A 12,211-nucleotide genomic window follows, 5' to 3' on the forward strand; every position below is an offset into this window, starting at 1 on the left:
ACAGGCCCTGCTCACTGAGGGACAGGTGAGAGGAGGCTGAGAAAGACTGCCTTCTGGATCGTCCAGCCCTTGCGTCAGTGGCTTCTCCGGGTAGTGGGACCCCTCAGGGAGGGGTCCTGGGGTGGCTGGGGTATGAGTAGCAAGTGGATGCATTTGGGGGTCAAAGCCTTATTTGATATATTTAGACCTTTAGGGTTTTATGCAGGCTGGATAAATGGTAACAGATCGTGGGAGACAGAATCCTAGGCCTATAGGAAAATAGGAATCCTGCGATTGCCCTCAACCCCGGCCAGAAGCACAGCCAGACTTATGCAGATGCACACATCCCAGGCCAGCATTCACACACAGAACCTTATGTACAGATACGTACAACACTCACCCATGTACTCGGACACGCTTGGAAGCACACAAAACATTAGACCAGACCCATAGGCCCATGGCAAGTACGGGCAACACACACAGATTCCTGCTGAAAGCAGTCATCTGCAAAGTTTTTGTCTGTGGCTTATGGCATCAGCCTCTCTGCCATCTATTTACGTCTTGGATATGTACAGCTCACACACACATTCACACCCACCCACCATTCTCACAACACACAGCACGCACTCAAACGCCAATGCCACAAACACATTCACATGCACACAAACATACGTGCCTCTTCCATTTCCCCCGTGCACGAGAGCTCCTGCCCGGACCCGGCCGCCCCGATGCCTGCTCACGCTCCACGCGTGGACACGCAGGTACTCTCACTGTCTCTCCCGAAGGCTCCCGCCAGGCTGGGCCAGTGCACACGTGGACTGGCAGAGCAGGGAACATTTTCCGGCTCCCCACTGCCATTGACATGCAGCACCTGTCCTGTCTGTCGTTCTTTGCACCCGGCTTCGACTGGGTTGAATGCCAGAGTCTGTTGGCACAGAGCCCAGAGCGGCAGCCCAGCAGCAATTGTTCTGAGGGAGGGAGCCTCCCTGAGCCCGAGATGGATGCATGCCAACTCTGGAAGGGCCATCAAGAGAAGAGGCCCCCGTAGGTGCCCCCCACTCCTCACCCGTGCTGCGGAGAAGCCACAGGGTGACTCAGCACGTGGGAGCCTCTTCATCCCTCCTCTCTCCTCCTCAACATCCGGGACATTTGGGTCCTGCAGGCCTTTCCTAGAAGCAGGAGTGAGGCCTGAAAGAGACGCCAGCCCAGAGAAACCGGAGTCAGAGCCTGGCGCGATTGCATTTTCCACGAATCTTTGCTCAGGCATCATGAGAGCCCGCTCCTCTAGAACGCGCCTGGAACTCCAGATCTTAACGGCGAACGTACGAATGTCTGTTAGCCTGTGAACTCGCACCAACGCTGCTTTGTCTCTCAGGCTCTCTGTATGTTATGAGGAGAAAGGCAAAGGTGAGGAATTTTTGCAGGTACTGTGACGGACACCAGAGAGCAAATCATTTTCGTCCCCAGTTCACGTGTTTCCGGTCTACCCGCTTGGGGCACCTCGCACTGTCTGTAATGCACTGGGTAATAACACTAGGCACCAGCGTTTGAACATCTGGATGCTCCAGGTTCTACTATATCCGCTACAAACATCTCATTTAATCCTCGCAACATCCTTGTTAAATGTCACTTCGGTCAGAGAATCTGTGGTTTCGAGAGAGGCTGAGTAGCTTCCCCAAGATCACAGAGCTAATGAACAGTCAAGATAGGATTTCAGCTCGGGTAGGTCTGTGTCTCAAGCCCGTGCCTTCCCTTCAGCAAGCTTACACTTCTGGTCACCACTCAGAGAATTCAAATTCTCTTCATATACCATCGCCTAAGTCCAAACCGCCTTTCTGTCTATGTCCATCTCTTTCTTTTTTTTTTTTTTAAGGTTTATTTATTTATTTGAGAGAGAGAGAGAAAGTGTATGAGCGGGGTGAAGGGCAGAGGGAGAGGGAGAGAGAGAATCTCAAGCAGACTCCCCTCTGAGCCTGGAGCCCGATGCGGGGCTTGATCTCACAACTCTTAGATCGTGACCTGAGCCGAGACCAAGAGTCAGATGTTTAACTGACTGAGCCTCCCAGGTGTCATCCCCATCTCTGGATCTTGAAGTGTAAGCCAGACTACACACTGCAGGAACTGTATTTATTGAATTCATCTCATAGTGCCCAGCATACTTCCAGGAGAATAGAGTAAAGATTACTTTTTTAAAAAAAGATTTTATTTATTTAGTTGACAGAGAGAGCATGCACAAACAGGGGAAGCGGCAGGCAGAGGGAGAGGGAGCTCCTGCTGAGCAAGGAGCCCAACTCAGGCCTCAATCCCAGGACCCTGGGATCATGACCGAAGCAGAAGGCAGATGCTTAACCGACTGATCCACCCAGATGCCCCCTAAAGATTACTTTTTAAAAAAAATAAAAGTAATGGTTCCTGTAAATTTCAAATTGTGTCTGGAGTCAAGAGACCAAGTTCTAGCTCTGTTCTTAGAAAAGAACCAACTTCAGAGCAGCCTGCCTTTGAATCCAACACTGCCACTTACTAGCAGCGTACCTTTGCTCTCAATTCCTCATCTGTGAACTGAAGTCCTGGATGTGATGATCTCTTGAGTTGCTTCCAAACATGACTTTCCAAGAGGCTACTGTGTCCTATGCTCCACACTGGAAGCAATGACTGACGTCATTTCATAGGCTTCCCAACCAGACCACTTCAGGAACGCCACCCCGCCTCTTCCTGGGCATCTTCTCTGCTGGTCTGCTCCTGAAGGAATATAAGAAGTCAAGATGGGAAAAAAATTAAAACCATGGAAGATGACAGGTAAGTAGCCTTGCTCTGGTGACCATTTTACAACTCATAAAATTCTGAATCATTATGTTGTTGTACACCCGATGCTAATATAATGCTTATATGTCAATTACACCTCAATGAAAAAGTTAGAACATAGAAAATACATAAATGAATAAATAATTGGGAAAAGAAGAAGAAACAAGTGAAGAAGCAAAGTCCTTGTGTTGGAAAATAGACACCCTTTGACAGCTGGCTTGACAAGACAGCTACCAGGAGCTTCTCAAAGCCACAGTCAGTCGCCCCAAAACACTCATGTGCTGAACATCCCCACGGTCTTAATGAGTCTGTGTCCAGGAAAAAATAGTCCCAGGAGATGATGAGGGGCTGGGAGAAGAAGAGGGCTTCGGAGGATGCAGGCGGTCAGGCTCTCCGGGACTGAGGAAGCCTCCAGACACCTGCTAACAGAAGGGGAGGGGCCAGGTCCTCACTGATAGGAAGACAGCAGCCTTGCAATAAAATGGAGTCACTGCCCTGCAAAGAGCGAATCTGGGAGAAGGAGTCAGGGTTCTCTGAGGCACCGCTTGACTCCTGGCAAGGTATTCACCTCTCTGAGCGTCAGTGTCCCCCGTGCAGCCAGGTTCTTTCGGGCCTCACCATTCTGGGGTGTAACCAAAAAAAACCACGGATCGGGGCGCCTGGGTGGCACAGCGGTTAGGCGTCTGCCTTCGGCTCAGGGCGTGATCCTGGCGTTATGGGATCGAGCCCCACATCAGGCTCCTCCACTATGAGCCTGCTTCTTCCTCTCCCACTCCTCCTGCTTGTGTTCCCTCTCTCGCTGGCTGTCTCTATCTCTGTCAAATAAATAAATAAAATCTTTAAAAAAAAAAAACAAAACACGGATCACAGTAATGGTTGCAAACACTAAGGCTCTAGGGTTCCTCAGGAAGACTCCTGGAGCTCTCGTCCCCAAACACTCTCCTGGTTCGAAGTCTTCTTGGAACAAGAAAAAAGTGGCCATGACACTCCTTTTCTTCTATACCCATGATGACTGCCCTCTGTCCTGCCGTTCTTCACTCACTTGCTCAGGCTCTCCTTGTGAGTCTCCCGTGACTGGAAGCTCTGGTCCCCGCACTGTGCAGGCAAATGCTCAAGGTCTGAGGGGAGGGGGTGCCTGGTGCGCAGGGCTTGCCAACCGCCAGGTGTAAACCCCCACTAGCGCTAAGTTCAAGACACCCAAGCCGGGAGGGGAGTCACAGGGGCACACCGCTACATTGTATTTTCAACACACAGATACAACAGACATAAAAACCCTCAAGAGCAGAGATAATCATAAAACATAGTAAAATAATTAGGAAGTAATGAATTTTGAGAATTTATTACCTTTGCATTTATAATTTATTTAATTGTAACTTCACGTAATTTCCTTTTTAATATTTGCTGTGTTTAGATAAACACAGAGAGGGAGGCAAACCGTAAGAGACTCTTAACTCTAGGGAACAAACCGAAGGTTGCTGGAGGGGGGGTGGGGGGTGCGATGGGGTAACTGGGTGACGGGCATTAAGGAGGGCACTTGATGTAATGAGCACTGGGTGTTATATGCAACTGATGAATCACTAAATTCTACCCCTGAAACTAATTAAACACGATATGTTAACTAAATTGAATTTAAATAAAAAATTTTTAAAAAGTAATGGCTGTGTTTTAAACACTGTGTCACAGAATTCCTGAAAAATGCGTGGTCCTCCCCATTCCATCCTTCTCAGACAGGGCTGTACACGCCAAAATTTGCAAAGGTACATAGTTGAGGCCCCTGCTGTGGGAGCCTTGCGGATAAACTAGGGGCATTGGTTTCTGCATACCTGTTTTGTCTCCCTTATTTATTTATTTATTATTACTTTTTTAATTTTAATTTTTTTTTAAGTAGGCTCCACGCCCGGCATGCAGCCCAATGCAGGGCTTGAACTCACAACCCTGAGATCAAGACCTGAACTGAGATCAAGAGTCAGACGCCTAACCGAAAGAGCCACCCTTTTTTAAACCTCAGTTTTGCCATCTATCATATAAGATATTCCACCCAGACTCTCCCTCCTTTGCAGGGATGGTACTGAGAGAAATAAGATCAGGGCAGGAGAAACAGCTTGCATCTTACGGAACCTTGTAGTTTACTAAGCCTAAATTCTCCTATGAATTCGCATAGCAACTCTGTGAAGTGAGGTAGACAGAGCAGTGGAGCTAGTGGATGGGCCATTGCACACCGGGTCAGCACACTTTTTCTGTAAAGAGCTGGAGAGGAAAGAGTCTGGGCTTCGCAGGCCACGTGGTCTCAGTGCAACTACCCAGCTCTGTGGTTGCAGGCTGAAAGCAGCCGTCGACAAGGCTTAAGAAACCGAGAGCAGCTATGTTCCAATACACTTGACTCAGGGACAAGGAAATTTGAATTTCATGTAATTTTCATGTGTCACAAAATATTCTTCTTCTTGTGATTTTTTTTAACCATCAAAACGTAAAAGTCACTCTTGACTTGCACAACATGTAAAAACAAGCTGCAGACAGAATGTGACCGGAGGTGATAGTTTAGGGATTTTTTTTTTTTTTAAGAGAGAGAGAGAACATATGCACATGTGCACGTGATTGGCGGGAGGAGCAGAGAGAGAATCTTAAGCAGGATCCATGCCCAGAGTGGAGCCCCATGCGGGGCTCCATCCACAACCCCGAGATCCTGACCTGAGCGGAAATTAAGAGTCCAGAACTCAACCGACTGAGCCATCCAGGTGCCTCAAGCGTTTAGTGATCTTAACAGAAGAGAGGAACAATGACTCATTCAGGTTGGTATAAATGGATGGAGCTGGGACTGGGTTGGTTTCTAGTCCACTGAACCTTCCAGTAAATCAGTCTGTCACTGAAAGGAGCCCTGCCTGCTCTTGAAAATACCTCAAGGGTCTCAAAGGTCAATTCTCCACTGTGGGATCCCCTGTATTCCCTGGGGACTGGTGGGTCCCCTTTCCCTCCTGCCATTTCTCGCCCTTTAACTTCGTGGGCCTTCCTGTGCAGCCAAGTCAGACAGGAGAGACGTTTTGACAATGTGTAGCTACAAGCAATTTGTAACCCTGCTCCCCTTCCGTTAGGGCGGAAAATAAAGAGCCCACTGTCTTTACGACTTGATTTTATGCCCCTGTCCTATTTTTTCCCAGGTGTCCTAAATTTTCACAAATCAGGGACTGCCTCTCTGTTTATTATCCTGTAACCCCAAGTGTCTAGTCCGGGACTCTTCCTAGGAAGAACGCAGTGACTAATGTCTGAGCTCCCTCGAACCACGGCGATGTGCAACGGGAAGTGGGTGTGACTTACCCATGTGATTTATGTTCCCTCCATTATTATGAAAAATTTAAACATCCAGAAGAGCTTAAAGAATTGCATGGTGAACACCCCTATGCCCACCAGCCGGATTTCCATAACTAACATTTTGCTGTATTTGCTTTATCGCACATCTGTCGATCTATCCATTCATCTGTCCATTCTCAAGTTTTCCACAGATTTCAGCATAAGTTGTGGACAGCAGTACAATTTACCTCTAAACCCTTGTCATTCACTAGAGCCCAGTATTTGTTCATGCCTCTTATTTATTTATTTTATGACCTGGTATAAATTTGAGAGGCTTTGGAAGCTGCCTCCAGAAAACAGCTCCCCACGACCCTGACCCCTAAAGACTTTCGGTGGGCATTTCTTTCTTTGGCCTTTCCACCGCTTTGATAATGCAAATTCCTTTTGGTGGAGAGAACTCAGCTCCACCGGTGGCGGCCGGCGCAGGGGACACAGCCTCTGGTCAGCCCTGGGTTCGAGTCCCCGCTCCATCACTTCATGGCTGTGTGTCTTTAGACAAAAAAATTTTTAAAAGATTTTATTTGTATTCATTTTGTTGTAGAGAAACAGAGAGAAAGAGAAAGACAGCATGCATGAGCAGAGGGGCAGAGGGAGAGAGAGAATCTCAAGCAGTCCCACGTGGGGGGGGTGGGGGGACTTGATCTCATGACCCTGAGATCATGACCTGAGCCGAAATCAGGAGTTGGGCCTTAACAGGCTCAGTCACCCAGATGCCCTGACAAATCTTGGTTTTTAATATTTGAGTCTCCTCACATATCAAATGTGGTTCATAATGACTGTCTTGAGATAATCGTAGTGAGGATCTCATATTGTGCGGGTGAATTACCTGGTGAATGACAGTGTGGTAGGATAACCAGACCGAGACATTAACGGTCTGTTGTCCTGACTGGAGGAATGTCATGGAAGCATCGAGCCACTTCCGACTTAACGCTCTGCTCTGGGAAGGCCGTCCAAGCTCTGAGCCCGGAGGTTTAGGCTCTTCTCACTCCTGGAAGGCGTTAACAGCATCTTTGTGTTTCCACTCTAATTAAAAAAAAAACAAAAAGGAAGAAAACCAACCTTCCCAAAGCCTTTGCTGAGGAAGAGTTGGGTCCACGGAGAGGCTGCTGCTTGGGCGGGAACTGGGGGTGGTCTGAGCCCAGGGGTGAATGAGGAGTGAGGGAAGAGGCAGGTTCTCTGAGTGGGGGACTAGCCCTGCCCACCCATGCAGCTACCCAGGACAAGAGCGGACATCTTACGGGGTCTCGGGGCCTAGGGCCATGTTGGGTATGAAAGGACTGGACTCTGTGAGCAGCCTCCACCTCCCTGAAGGGACCCTACAGGCTCTAACAAAGGGCAGAAGCCTTTCTCCAGGCTTTCTGAAGGGACTCACTATCGCAAACACTCCACCCTCCTCAGAGAAGGGAAGGGGGTCCTCCAAGCATGGTGGGATGTCCCGCCAACTAGGTCGGTGGCATCTCAGTCACATTTAATCTAGAAAATTAACAATCCATCCTTGCAGTGTCCCCTCTTTTTATTCCCCCCAAAAGTCAGTGTCCTGTGAGATGTGCCAGCGGGAGCTGGCCACACGGCAGAGAGTCGGTGAGGGGCCCCCGAGTGGTTCTTCCCCTGCTGGCACCGCTCTGGGCAGAGATGGACCTGAGAGCCACTGAGAGGGGAGACGTGGCTCAGGAGTTTCCACCTTCCCTGCGTGGGGAGGGAGAGAGCCCGGGGAAAGAGCCCAGGTAGTGGGGGGGAGGGAGGAGCAAGTCCGAAAACTGGCACCCGGAATCCCCTGCCCTTCCATCCCAGAACCACGGGCGGGTTCTCCGGCTCCCACTCACCTCCCAGCCTGCCTTTCCCTGCAGCGTGTCTGCTGGAGAGTAGAAACAAATGGAGCATGAAAAAAATTCAGCAAAAATAATTACAGGTTACAACAAATCCATCGGAGCTGTGTAAACAGCCCCAGGCAGGTAGCCGAGTCCAGGCTCCTTAGCTTAACACCCGCCCTCCTGCGGCAGCTCCGGCGCGGACCTGGCACCAGAGACTGGAAGGAGCCCTGGTGGTCAGGGCTCAGGACTGGACGGGAGTCCCAAGCCTGTCCTAACAGGCTGTGCACACCTGGGTGATGGACTGTGCCCTTCCTAGCCTCCCGTCCATCCCTGACGCTGAGATAACAGTTCCACCTACTCAGGATCTGTCATGGTTGTTGAGGGAGACACATCTCAAAGGACATATAGATGCAAATTGCTTTGGAAACTGTACAGTCCTGGACCCACGGACCATCCTATGATCTGCTTACTGTCTCTTACATCACTCCCCTTCTCTCCATCTCTGCCAGCTCCCACCATCCCTCCTCTGGTCTGCTGCACTAGCCCTTGGCCTGCCTCTGCTCTGGCCCCATGTCTCATCTCCTCAGTGGGCTTGCTTCCAGCATGATCTTCCAGAATCCAAAGTCTGATCCTGTACCCTGGGTTGTCTAATCCCTGAGGACTGGAGGGAAAAGCAGGATTGAGGGCTGAGTGAGAGAAAGAGAGCTGCAAAGAAGGACAGAAACAGGTTTATACAATTCAACAGGTACTCATTGAATGTGCTTGCTTGGCATAGGGAGGGGATATAAGGGGGTCTATTGTTGTGTCCTGCCCTTGTGTTGCTTAACAACAACAGGGGAAGACAGAGTTTGGAAACATGAAACAGAGTGCAATGAAATGCAAAGTTGTGTGCTTCTGATTGTAAAATATTTCTGTCTGCTGCAGAAGCCCAGGGGAGCTCATGACAAAGACCGGGTTTAAGACAGAGCCGTGTAGAGCAGTCTGGATTACCATGAAGAGAGAAGGGTGGGCTTCTGGACAGGGATCACTGGGCTAAGACTTCGGGGGCAGGTGGCAGCAGCGCAGGGAATACATGGCGGGGAGAAGGTGTCCAGCACGGGAGTGAGCTGGCTGGATTCTACTGGACAGCCAGCTGGGTAGAGGAGTCAGGTAAAGCAAGACTTCAAAGTCCAGCCTGAGGCAATGAGATCTAATTTAGACTAAATGTGGATAATCTGATGAATTATTGATTTGCTCAATGGGTAATATCATAGCTCAGAAGGGAAGGAAGCAAGGAAGAAATGCACTGCTCTGGACTTAACTCAGACCAGCCCCAGGGAACACTCGTTGGCAGTGAAGTGACTGTGGACCCTTGGAAAAAGTGACTGTGTTGGCCTGGAGTGGCCGCAGCAAGCGAGCCACCTGGCATGGCGAGCATGTGTGCTAAGCTCAAGGAAAGGGATCTGGAAAGCTCTGCTTGGTAGAACAGAGAGGCCAGTCCCCAGGGCAGAGACTCAGGAATGGTGGGGGGGGCAGAGAGGGGTGTCGAGGTGCTGGGAGGAGGCTGGGACAGTGGAAATCTGCAATACCTTAGTACTGCTGCTTCCACCATCACACACACACACGCACACACACGCACGCACACGCACACATGCACACACGCACGCACACTCTCTGCACCCCACGTCTGTCGTTAAGCATTCAGGCAGTTAATTCTCCCAGACGCGCTGCTGAGAGCACCAGGAGCCTTGTAGAGGTGACAGTGGGATAGGTTGCAAGACTCATTACAGAATCCCGAAAAGAGTCCGTAAAGACAGGGCTCCCCCTCCCTGGGCCTTTGCAGGGGGCTCTGTGTCTTTCTGCCTCAACTGCAGCCCACCCTGGAGGGCCCAGTCCCTCTGCCGGCTGGTCTCCCTGGGTTCCCAGCCCTCCTCTGACTTTGTCCCAGGTCTCCGGCCATGTCCCCCTTTCCAGGTCCTATTTCCAGGTCCTGATCTGAGAAAGGTCCCCTGCCATGTGCCCTGGGGGAGAAGAGGGCGGGAGAGGGAGGCGAGGTGGCATGCAAGTGGAGCCTAGAGAGAAGGCAAGCACTTTGCCCCCAGCCACTTAAACAGACACAGTCCCCAGGACACAGGGGCTGTGTTTCCTGTACTGCGCACACCCCGTTAGGAAGGATTTCGTTGCCCATAATGTGCAGCACATGGTACGGGGTAGGCATTCCAGTGTTGAATGAACGGGTGGATGTTTGAAGTACTTACTGCGCCCTTGTCTTGTGCCAGCCGGTGTCCACCTTGTGCCAGCCGGGGTCCCAGGGGCTTGGGATATGTCAGTGAACCGAAGTGATAGGAGCTCCTGCACCAGTGCAGCTTCCCCTCTAGGGAGGCCAGAAGGACAATAAGCAACCCACCTAACAAACAAGTAAATCATGTCTGCTGGGGGAGGGGTTAAGTGTTTCAGGGAAGACAGAGCAGAGCAAAGGGGATGGGGGGGGAACGAGCTGCAACTTCAAACAGTGAGCTCAGAGCAGGCCTCCCTGGGAGGGTGACATTGAAGCAAAAACCTGAAGAGCTGAATAAGGAGCATCCACAGGTCATGGAAACAACTAGAACAAAGGCCCTGAGGTGGGAGGGTCTGGCCTGTTGGAGAAGCAGCATGCAGCAGAGGGGAGCAGGAGGCGTGGGCAGCTCCTGTTGACTTCCACATGAGTGAATGACTGAATTGGCCCCAGGTCAGACAGTGCCTCCCGTGGAGACCTTCCACGATGATCTCTGCATTCAACATGGCGCCCTGGCCCCAACACTCCGTCCCTTACCCCCACTGCCATTCAGCATATTACGTATTTTTTGCATTGTCTGCCTCCCTAAGAAAGAACATAAGCTTCATGAAGGCAGGATATTTAACTATGTGTTCACGGCTCTACCCCCAGGGCCTGGTGCGTAGGTGCCCCATCCGTGTGTGTCAAGTGTCAGAACTGTTAGCAAGTGTGAAAAGGACACGTTACCTTCCATTCCAGAGACTCCTGAGGAGCTTTGCAAAGCAGCTCTTCGTTCCCCAGATTGATGGGAACCTTTCTGACCCACACTGGTTGTTGTCATCCTGCGGGGAGGCCATAGTGGTATGCCACAGGGCTCTTCCATTGGCTTTCATTGGTTGAGGGCAAGGATGAACAGTGCTAAGTTCCCCTAAAAGGGTGTCCTTAGATCTTCTCAAAGGCAGGCAGATATTTTACTTTCATTTGTTCAACAATTATTTATTGGACACCTACTATATGCCAATCACTGAGCTTCCTGATTTGGGTTGAACGGAGAAGAAGGGAGAAGAGATTGGAATGATGCTGCCTAGCCCTATCCAGGAGTCCCCCAGGGCCAGCCTTCATTGTGCAAATGGGTAGAGTATGCCAGGTGCATACTGGGCCCTGGGAATGCAAAGATGAATAGCTCAGTACGAGCATCGATCAAGCTACTGACAATCTGGTAGATGCGAGATACATGTAAACAAGTATCTGCAAACGCACTGTGGTAAGTACAACAGCAACGTATGCGGCAGACTCTCACAGGAAGGGCACCTGCGTTGAACTAGAAGGGGAGTGATGTGTCACCTTGTGGTCTGGTTTGAAGTGCTCCCAAATTCTGGAATGAGGAATTCAGTCATATGGATTAAGCATTGTCCTCTTCCTCTGGCTGGAATGTAATTGGTATTCCTGAAAGAGTAACTAGCACATTACACAATCCATGAACTGACCTTCCTGCACGGAGGAGACCAGGTAGCATGTGAGGGGAGCTGACAGAATGTGTGAAGAGCCCCCTCCCAGTTCTCTGCCCCCTCTCCACTTTCAGCTGTCTCCATTTGCAGGTGCCAAGGCTTTCTGGATGTCTGTGGGGTTCTCTCTAATCTTAGAGGGAAAGATTTGATAAGCACATTAACAGCACACCTCGACAATAGGCTTGTGATCTGGGCTGTCCTCACAGCTCTGTTTTCTTCCCTTCCTGGAAGCATCTTTTGAGACAATTGAAAGTTCCATCTCCATCCAGCCTGGTGTGTCTTCCTGAACCCCTTGCTTACCCATGCCTCTGAGGCCAGCCCTTTCCTGCCATGTCCTAGACACAGATAGGACCAGATGAATGTCAGGTTTCTAGGTTTTAGCAGGAACTGGATAAAGGCTCCCATGACTATCTTTGTGAATGAACTAGAGGAATACGTTGGATGACAGTATATCAGAAGGAGCCTTGTTGGCAAAACTGTCAGAAGGAGTGCTGATTCTTATCAACACAGAGGTATGCAACAGGCTTTTTTAT

Source organism: Ailuropoda melanoleuca, chromosome 8, assembly GCF_002007445.2.
Source record: "Ailuropoda melanoleuca isolate Jingjing chromosome 8, ASM200744v2, whole genome shotgun sequence".
NCBI lineage: Eukaryota > Metazoa > Chordata > Mammalia > Carnivora > Ursidae > Ailuropoda > Ailuropoda melanoleuca.